The sequence below is a fragment of the Paramisgurnus dabryanus genome, unplaced genomic scaffold (genome assembly GCF_030506205.2).
Source record: "Paramisgurnus dabryanus unplaced genomic scaffold, PD_genome_1.1 h2tg000081l_1_71805__unordered_in_group17, whole genome shotgun sequence".
In the NCBI taxonomy this organism is placed as follows: domain Eukaryota; kingdom Metazoa; phylum Chordata; class Actinopteri; order Cypriniformes; family Cobitidae; genus Paramisgurnus; species Paramisgurnus dabryanus.
Window position 1 is genome coordinate 57,501 of NW_027394059.1, and position 10,000 is coordinate 67,500.

Sequence of the window (10,000 nt, forward strand, 5' to 3'; positions counted from 1 at the left end):
TCTCGGCCGGGGAAAGGGTTAGAGAGGCGAGGGTTGGCTCGTTGGAAAGGTCCCTCCGCGGGGCGTCCGAGGGTGGGTGTCCCGAAGGGCTGCGGCAAAGGGCTCCGGAGCTACGGCCGTGGGAATATCAAGGGGTGGTACTCCGTATCTCGGCCGGGCTTAGGGTTAGAGAGGCGCGGGTTGGCTCGTTGGATAGGTCCGCTCCGGTAGAGCAACCGACCCAAGGGACGAGTCGATCCGACCCAAGGCGCCCGAGCTACGGGCGTTTAAAGGTCAGGCGGTGGTGCCCCGTATCTCGGCCGGGCTTGGGGTTAGAGAGACGCGGGTTGGCTCGTTGGAAAGGTCCCCTCCGGTGGAGCAACCGACCCAAAGGGCGAAGTCCTGGGACTTTGTGCGCCGGAGCTACGGGCGTTTAAAGGTCAGGCGGTGGTGCCCCGTATCTCGGCCGGGCTTAGGGTTAGAGAGACGAGGGTTGGCTCGTTGGAAAGGGCCGCTCCGGTAGAGCAACCGACCCAAAGGGCGAGTCGATCCGAGCAAGGGCGTCCGAGCTGCGGCCGTGGGAAAATCCGCGGAGGGACCGCCGTATCTCGGCCGGGCTTGGGGTTAGGGAGAAGCGGGTAGGCTCGTTCGAAAGGTCCCCTCGGGTGGAGCAACCGACCCAAAGGGCGAGTCGATCCGAGCAAAGGCGCCCGAGTTACGGCCGTTTAAAGGTCAGGCGGTGGTACCCCGTATCTCGGCCGGGCTTAGGGTTAGAGAGACGAGGGTTGGCTCGTTGGAAAGGTCCCCTCCGGTGGAGCAACCGACCCAAAGGGCGAAGTCCTGGGACTTTGTGCGCCGGAGCTACGGGCGTTTAAAGGTCAGGCGGTGGTGCCCCGTATCTCGGCCGGGCTTAGGGTTAGAGAGACGAGGGTTGGCTCGTTGGAAAGGGCCGCTCCGGTAGAGCAACCGACCCAAAGGGCGAGTCGATCCGAGCAAGGGCGTCCGAGCTGCGGCCGTGGGAAAATCCGCGGAGGGACCGCCGTATCTCGGCCGGGCTTGGGGTTAGGGAGAAGCGGGTAGGCTCGTTCGAAAGGTCCCCTCGGGTAGAGCAACCGACCCAAAGGGCGAGTCGATCCGAGCAAATGCGCCCGAGTTACGGCCGTTTAAAGGTCAGGCGGTGGTACCCCGTATCTCGGCCGGGCTTAGGGTTAGAGAGACGAGGGTTGGCTCGTTGGAAAGGTCCCCTCGGGTGGAGCAACCGACCCAAAGGGCGAGTCGATCCGAGCAAATGCGCCCGAGTTACGGCCGTTTAAAGGTCAGGCGGTGGTACCCCGTATCTCGGCCGGGCTTAGGGTTAGAGAGACGAGGGTTGGCTCGTTGGAAAGGTCCCCTCGGGTGGAGCAACCGACCCAAAGGGCGAGTCGATCCGAGCAAAGGCGCCCGAGTTACGGCCGTTTAAAGGTCAGGCGGTGGTACCCCGTATCTCGGCCGGGCTTAGGGTTAGAGAGACGAGGGTTGGCTCGTTGGATAGGGCCGCTCCGGTAGAGCAACCGACCCAAAGGGCGAGTCGATCCGAGCAAAGGCGCCCGAGTTACGGCCGTTTAAAGGTCAGGCGGTGGTACCCCGTATCTCGGCCGGGCTTGGGGTTAGAGAGACGAGGGTTGGCTCGTTGGAAAGGTCCGCTCGGGTAGAGCAACCGACCCAAAGGGCGAGTTCATCCGAGCAAAGGCGCCCGAGCTGCGGCCGTGGGAAAATCCGCGGAGGGACCGCCGTATCTCGGCCGGGCTTAGGGTTAGAGAGACGAGGGTTGGCTCGTTGGATAGGGCCGCTCCGGTAGAGCAACCGACCCAAAGGGCGAGTCGATCCGAGCAAAGGCGCCCGAGCTGCGGCCGTGGGAAAATCCGCGGAGGGACCGCCGTATCTCGGCCGGGCTTAGGGTTAGAGAGAAGCGGGTTGGCTCGTTGGATAGGGCCGCTCCGGTAGAGCAACCGACCCGAAGGGCGAGTCGATCCGAGCAAGGGCGCCCGAGCTGCGGCCGTGGGAAAATCCGGGGAGGGACCGCCGTATCTCGGCCGGGGAAAGGGCTAGAGGCTCGCGGGTAGGCTCGTTCGAAAGGTCCCCTCGCGTGGAGCGACCGACCCAAAGGGCGAGTCGATCCGAGCAAAGGCGCCCGTGCTGCGGCCGTGGGAAAATCCGGGGAGGGACCGCCGTATCTCGGCCGGGGAAAGGGCTAGAGGCTCGCGGGTAGGCTCGTTCGAAAGCCCCCCTCCGGCATAGCGACCGACCCGAAGGGCGAAGGCCCCGGACCCGAGGCGCCCGAGAAACGGCCGTGGGAAAATCCGGGCACAGACCGCCGTATCTCGGCCGGGGAAAGGGCTAGAGGCTCGCGGGTAGGCTCGTTCGAAAGCTCCCCTCCGGCATAGCGACCGACCCGAAGGGCGAAGGCCCCGGACCCGAGGCGCCCGAGAAACGGCCGTGGGAAAATCCGGGGAGGGACCGCCGTATCTCGGCCGGGGAAAGGGCTAGAGGCTCGCGGGTAGGCTCGTTCGAAAGCCCCCCTCCGGCATAGCGACCGACCCGAAGGGCGAAGGCCCCGGACCCGAGGCGCCCGAGAAACGGCCGTGGGAAAATCCGGGCACAGACCGCCGTATCTCGGCCGGGGAAAGGGCTAGAGGCTCGCGGGTAGGCTCGTTCGAAAGCTCCCCTCCGGCATAGCGACCGACCCGAAGGGCGAAGGCCCCGGACCCGAGGCGCCCGAGAAACGGCCGTGGGAAAATCCGGGGAGGGACCAGCCGTATCTCGGCCGGGGAAAGGGCTAGAGGCTCGCGGGTAGGCTCGTTCGAAAGCCCCCCTCCGGCATAGCGACCGACCCGAAGGGCGAAGGCCCCGGACCCGAGGCGCCCGAGAAACGGCCGTGGGAAAATCCGGGCACAGACCGCCGTATCTCGGCCGGGGAAAGGGCTAGAGGCTCGCGGGTAGGCTCGTTCGAAAGCTCCCCTCCGGCATAGCGACCGACCCGAAGGGCGAAGGCCCCGGACCCGAGGCGCCCGAGAAACGGCCGTGGGAAAATCCGGGCACAGACCGCCGTATCTCGGCCGGGGAAGGGGCTAGAGGCTCGCGGGTAGGCTCGTTCGAAAGGCCCCCTCCGGCGGAGCGACCGACCCAAAGGGCGAAGGCCCCGGACCCGAGGCGCCCGAGATACGGCCGCGGGAATTTCCGCGAGCTTCGACCGGACGTATCTCCGGCGGGCGGGGTCGCACGGACCCGAGGCCGGGCTCGTCGGAAAGCCCCGGGACGGACCTTTCGAACGAGACCGGCCGCGCGTCCGGGCGACCTCCGAGGCGGACGCTAGGGGCGCCGGAGCCCCGGACGAGCGAAAATTCCGCGACCACCCGCCCGTATCTCGGCCCGGGAAAGGGCCAGAGACTCGAGGGAGGGCTCGTTCGAAAGCTCCCCTCCGGCATAGCGACCGACCCGAAGGGCGAAGGCCCCGGACCCGAGGCGCCCGAGAAACGGCCGTGGGAAAATCCCGCGGGGGTAGGCCGTATCTCGGCCCCGGAAAGGGCTAGCGACGCGCGGGTGGGCTCGTTCGAAAGGCCCCCCGCGGAGGAGCCACCCACCCGAAGGGCGAAGGCCCCGGACCCGGGGCGCCGGAGCAGCGCGGTAACGAAATTCGAATTTTCGACCGGAAGTATCTCGGGCCCCCGGGGTCGCACGGACCCGCGGCCGGTCTCGTCGGAAAGCCCCGGGCGAGACCTTTCCGACGAGCCCGGCCCCGAGTCCGTAGGACCTTCCCCGGCCGAGATACGGCGCCCGGCAGTTCATTGGCCGATATCTCGGAAACGGGGCGTCGTAGACGCTCCGTGGTATTGGTGACCTTGACGATGCCGGGTCAGACGAGTCGGCCGCGGGCACGGGCCCGGGGGCGCCGGCCGCCAGAGTCGGGTGGCTCGCGCACTTCCAGGCGGGCCGCTCGCGCACCTCCAGGCACCCCGACCCACTCGCCGAGGCCGACCGAGGTGCGCCGTCCCGGCCGCGGACCGGTCGGGGTCCCCTCTCGAAAGGGCAGTAGTGTGAACAGGTGCCATCGGGTATATAGGGGAAGGGGTCCTCTCGAACCAGGCCTTCGAACCCGCGCGAGCCTAGCCCGGCAAGGCTCACCCTCCCCGGCCACGGGTTCGGCCTCCGTCCCCCTGGAGGTCCGGCACCTCCAGGGTCCCCGACCCTGCCTCCCCTGCCCGAGGGGAGGCCTCCGAGGCGGGCCTGACAGGGCGGCCCTCCCTCCTGGAAGTCCGGTTCCTCCAGGGTCCCCGACCCTGCCTCCCCTGCCCGAGGGGAGGCCTCCGAGGCGGGCCTGACAGGGCGGCCCTCCCTCCTGGAAGTCCGGTTCCTCCAGGGCACACGTCCCTACCTCCGTAGCCCAGAGAGGTGACTCCGAGGCGGGCCTGACAGGGCGGCCCTCCCTCCTGGAAGTCTGGTTCCTCCAGGGCACACGTCCCCACCTCCGTAGCCCAGATGGGTGACTCGATAGCGGGCCTGACAGGGCGGCCCTCCCTCCTGGAAGTCCGGTTCCTCCAGGGCACACGTCCCTGCCTCCTTAGCCCAGAGAGGTGACTCCGAGGCGGGCCTGACAGGGCGGCCCTCCCTCCTGGAAGTCTGGTTCCTCCGGGGCACCCGTCCCTACCTCCGTAGCCCAGATGGGTGACTCGAAAGCGGGCCTGACAGGGCGGCCCTCCCTCCTGGAAGTCCGGTTCCTCCAGGGCACACGTCCCTGCCTCCTTAGCCCAGAGAGGTGACTCCGAGGCGGGCCTGACAGGGCGGCCCTCCCTCCTGGAAGTCTGGTTCCTCCGGGGCACACGTCCCTACCTCCGTAGCCCAGATGGGTGACTCGAAAGCGGGCCTGACAGGGCGGCCCTCCCTCCTGGAAGTCCGGTTCCTCCAGGGCACACGTCCCTGCCTCCTTAGCCCAGAGAGGTGACTCCGAGGCGGGCCTGACAGGGCGGCCCTCCCTCCTGGAAGTCTGGTTCCTCCAGGGCACACGTCCCTACCTCCGTAGCCCAGATGGGTGACTCGAAAGCGGGCCTGACAGGGCGGCCCTCCCTCCTGGAAGTCCGGTTCATCCAGGGCACACGTCCCTGCCTCCTTAGCCCAGAGAGGTGACTCCGAGGCGGGCCTGACAGGGCGGCCCTCCCTCCTGGAAGTCTGGTTCCTCCAGGGCACACGTCCCTACCTCCGTAGCCCAGATGGGTGACTCGAAAGCGGGCCTGACAGGGCGGCCCTCCCTCCTGGAAGTCCGGTTCATCCAGGGCACACGTCCCTGCCTCCTTAGCCCAGAGAGGTGACTCCGAGGCGGGCCTGACAGGGCGGCCCTCCCTCCTGGAAGTCTGGTTCCTCCAGGGCACACGTCCCTGCCTCCTTAGCCCAGAGAGGTGACTCCGAGGCGGGCCTGACAGGGCGGCCCTCCCTCCTGGAAGTCTGGTTCCTCCAGGGCACACGTCCCTACCTCCGTAGCCCGGATGGGTGACTCGAAAGCGGGCCTGACAGGGCGGCCCTCCCTCCTGGAAGTCCGGTTCATCCAGGGCACACGTCCCTACCTCCGTAGCCCAGATGGGTGACTCGAAAGCGGGCCTGACAGGGCGGCCCTCCCTCCTGGAAGTCTGGTTCCTCCAGGGCACACGTCCCTGCCTCCTTAGCCCAGAGAGGTGACTCCGAGGCGGGCCTGACAGGGCGGCCCTCCCTCCTGGAAGTCTGGTTCCTCCAGGGCACACGTCCCTGCCTCCTTAGCCCAGAGAGGTGACTCCGAGGCGGGCCTGACAGGGCGGCCCTCCCTCCTGGAAGTCTGGTTCCTCCAGGGCACCCGTCCCCACCTCCGTAGCCCAGATGGGTGACTCGAAAGCGGGCCTGACAGGGCGGCCCTCCCTCCTGGAAGTCTGGTTCCTCCAGGGCACACGTCCCTGCCTCCTTAGCCCAGAGAGGTGACTCCGAGGCGGGCCTGACAGGGCGGCCCTCCCTCCTGGAAGTCTGGTTCCTCCAGGGCACCCGTCCCCACCTCCGTAGCCCAGATGGGTGACTCGAAAGCGGGCCTGACAGGGCGGCCCTCCCTCCTGGAAGTCTGGTTCCTCCAGGGCACACGTCCCTGCCTCCTTAGCCCAGAGAGGTGACTCCGAGGCGGGCCTGACAGGGCGGCCCTCCCTCCTGGAAGTCCGGTTCCTCCGGGGCACACGTCCCTACCTCCGTAGCCCAGATGGGTGACTCGAAAGCGGGCCTGACAGGGCGGCCCTCCCTCCTGGAAGTCTGGTTCCTCCAGGGCACCCGTCCCTACCTCCGTAGCCCAGATGGGTGACTCGAAAGCGGGCCTGACAGGGCGGCCCTCCCTCCTGGAAGTCTGGTTCCTCCAGGGCACCCGTCCCTACCTCCGTAGCCCAGATGGGTGACTCGAAAGCGGGCCTGACAGGGCGGCCCTCCCTCCTGGAAGTCTGGTTCTTCCAGGGCACACGTCCCTACCTCCGTAGCCCAGATGGGTGACTCGAAAGCGGACGCGGGAGGGTGTACGTGGCGCACCCCCAGGCCGAAGAGAGGTCTCGTGAGCGGACGCGAGGGTGTACGACAGAAGGCCTGGAAGTCTCTGACTTCCAGGGTCACCGACCCTACCTCATGAGCCCGAAGAGGTGACTCGAATGCGGACGCGGGGGTGTACGTGGCGCACCCCCAGGCCGAAGAGAGGTCTCGTGAGCGGACACGAGAAGTACGACAGAGGGCCTGGAAGCAAAAGCGGGTGACTCGTGCACTTCCAGAAAAGGCAAAAGCGGGTGACTCGTGCACTTCCATAAAGCCGAAACGAGGTCTCGTGAGCGGACACGAGAAGTACGACAGAGGGCCTGGAGGTAAAAGCGGGTGACTCGTGCACTTCCAGGGTCTCCGACCTTACGGCGCCTTCCGACGCGGGCGCCTCCTCCCGGACGAGCCACGGGAAGGGCCCCTTCTCTCAAGGGGCGGTCGTTTGAACAGGTGCCATCGGGTATATAGGGATGGGTTGCTTCGAAAGTGGACCTCCAGCGTCCTCCCTCCCTGCGGCAGATCCCAAGAAAGGTCTGTGCGCGTCGGTGTGCGATGAACGAAAAACCGTTAAAAGAACTGGAACGGTTGGAACGGACGAAGGGCGTCTGATGTGAGGCAGCGCCCCGGGCGAGTGTCGAAAGACGGGTAACCCATATCCGCATGCCGCCTAGGCGGAAAGATCCGGCCTGGATCATATCAAGGCTAATGCCTAAAAACTAAAGCTACCTTGGGTGATGGAACTCGGCTACGGCCGCAAAACGATCCGCCCTGGATCATCAAGGCTAATGCCTAAAAACTAAAGCTACCTTGGGTGATGGAACTCGGCTACGGCCGCAAAACGATCCGCCCTGGATCAAGGCTACGGCCTAAAAACGGCAAAAAAAGATCCAAAAGTCCCTGGATCAAGGCGCTTCGGCTTAAAACCTGTGAAAAGATCCGCCCTGGATCAAGGCTACGGCCTTAAAGCTGCTCAAAAGATCCGCCCTGGATCAAGGCTACGGCCTTAAAACTGCTAAAAAGATCCTAAAGTCTCTGGATCTAGGCTACGGCCTCAAAGACACACGTGTTGTGAGATAAGATCCGCCCTGGATCTCCAGGCTACGGCCTCAAAGGTTCGACCCGACCATATATGCTCAGACACGGGCGAACACAAAAGCGTAACAACCCATGTTGGAACCGTCGAAGGATCTCGGCGTCGGCCGTAAAACGGAAACCCCCCGGTCGTCGGTACGCGTGTGGCGGTCGAGGGCCCCCGGCCGCCGGTCGGGCGGGCGCGTGGATAGGTCTCCCGAGCGGTCAAGGAGTCCCGGAAGCCGGTCGGGCGAGCGGCCGGCCCCGGGGCACCCTACCCTCTCGGGCGCACCGACCCCACGCGTTTCGTCTCGGTCGGCGTCCGGGGTTCCGAGACACCCTTATGTATCTGTGTGACAGACGGAGTGGCACACCGTCTGCGGCGGGACAGGGCCGCCGACCGCGATGGAAGTCGAGTGAGGCGGCTTCCGGGGTCCAAGACCCTACAGACAGACGGAGTGGCGACCCGTCTGCGGCGGGCCAGGGCCGCCGACCGCGATGGAAGTCGAGTGGGGCGGCTTCCAGGGTCCAAGACCCTACAGACAGACGGAGTGGCGACCCGTCTGCGGCGGGCCAGGGCCGCCGACCGCGATGGAAGTCGAGTGGGGCGGCTTCCAGGGTCCAAGACCCTACAGACAGACGGAGTGGTGACCCGTCTGCGGCGGGACAGGGCCGCCGACCGTTACGGAAGTCGAGGGGGACGGCTTCCAGGGTCCAAGACCCTATCTGTGTGACAGACGAAGGTGCATCGTCTGGGGCGGGACAGGGCCGCCGACCGCTATGGAAGTCGAGTCGGGTGGCTCGTGCACTTCCAGGGTCCAAGACCCTCTCTTCGTGACCGACGAAGGTGCTCTGTCTGGGGCGGTACGGGGCCGCCGACCGCTATGGAAGTCGAGTCGGGTGGCTCGTGCACTTCCAGGGTCCAAGACCAACGCGTTTGACCGACGAAGGTGCCCCGTCCCCGGGCACGGACGGGGACGGGCCCGGCCTCCGGGCCGCCGTGGAAGTCGAGTCGGGTGGCTCTCGCACTTCCAGGGTCCTCGACCCTATCTGTCTGACCGACGAAGGCGCTTCGTCTCGGGCGGGCCAGGGCCGCCAGCCGCTATGGAAGCCGAGTCGGGTGGCTCGTGCGCTTCCAGGGTCCACGACCCTGCCTTCGTGACCGACGAAGGCGCTCTGTCTGGGGCGGTACAGAGCCGGGCCCCGTCCAGCAGGGGACGGTGGCCCGAACAGGTGCCATCGGGTATATAGGGAAGAGCACCTCGCTGACTCTCCAAGGTGATAGGCTACCGGATCCCAGGACCTCTCGAGCCCAGCGAGAGGCCTCTCGAGCGGACACAAATGCCTCGAAAAAGTCCCTCTGCACTGAGGTAGTGACGATTCTTATTACGAATGGTAAATCATCCAAGGAAGGGACGAACCCGGCTGGCCTCGGCCGTTAAACGAGCCGGCTTCGTTCGGCCGCTAAACGAACCGGCGTCGTTCGGCCGCAAAACGAACCGGCGTCGGCCGCTAAACGAAACCCCGGGCGGGACAGGGCCGCCCACGTCTCAGCCTTAATGACCCGTTACGGGGTGACGCCCGGATACGCTTTGTGTGTCATGGCCCTGAGATTCTGGAAATCGAACTGCGCCTGGGGCAGGCCTCCGCCCGGCCGACGTTAGCGCGTCGGCCGCCATGGGCGGTCGGTTCCTCCCCGACCCGGCGCTCTCGCCTCCAGGGGGGCTCTCCGGAGCCCGCCCGACCCTTTCCGCGGGAGACTCAGACGGTCCGTCAGACGCGAAGGTCCGCCACCGGCGGCCGGCGAGGGCCTCGGCGACCGAGGGCGGAGACGCCCCCGGCCCGTCGCGGCCACCCGGCCCCGCGAAACGCACCTTTCCTCGGTTACGGCCCACCCGGCCGCCCCTCAGCCTACGAGAGGGGAGAGCCACACGAGAGTGGCCCCGGTCCCACTCCCCCCGGGGGGTGGAAACCGGGACCCGCGCCGCGTGAACCCCGGGTCAGAGCGAGGCTCTCCTACGGCTACTACCTGGTTGATCCTGCCAGTAACATATGCTTGTCTCAAAGATTAAGCCATGCAGGTCTAAGTGCACACGGCCGGTACAGTGAAACTGCGAATGGCTCATTAAATCAGTTATGGTTCCTTTGATCGCTCCACCCGTACTTGGATAACTGTGGCAATTCCAGAGCTAATACATGCAAACGAGCGCCGACCCGGCCCGCGAGGGCCGGGGACGCGTGCATTTATCAGACCCAAAACCCATCCGGGACGCGTCTCCGGGCGCGCCCCGGCCGCTTTGGTGACTCAGGATAACCTCGAGCCGATCGCGCGCCCCCGCGGCGGCGACGACTCATTCGAATGTCTGCCCTATCAACTTTCGATGGTACTTTA

General features: G+C 66.3%; 1 non-coding gene across 1 annotated transcript in view; it reads left to right on the plus strand.

Annotated features, from left to right (window-relative positions):
* The first annotated feature begins 9,634 nt into the window (after positions 1-9,634).
* Positions 9,635-10,000, plus strand: part of LOC141281655 (18S ribosomal RNA) — a 1,855-nt gene continuing 1,489 nt past the window's right edge. Inside the window, exon 1 of the ribosomal RNA XR_012336021.1 lies at positions 9,635-10,000. This exon is cut by the window's right edge and continues 1,489 nt beyond it. This is a non-coding gene — a ribosomal RNA (18S ribosomal RNA).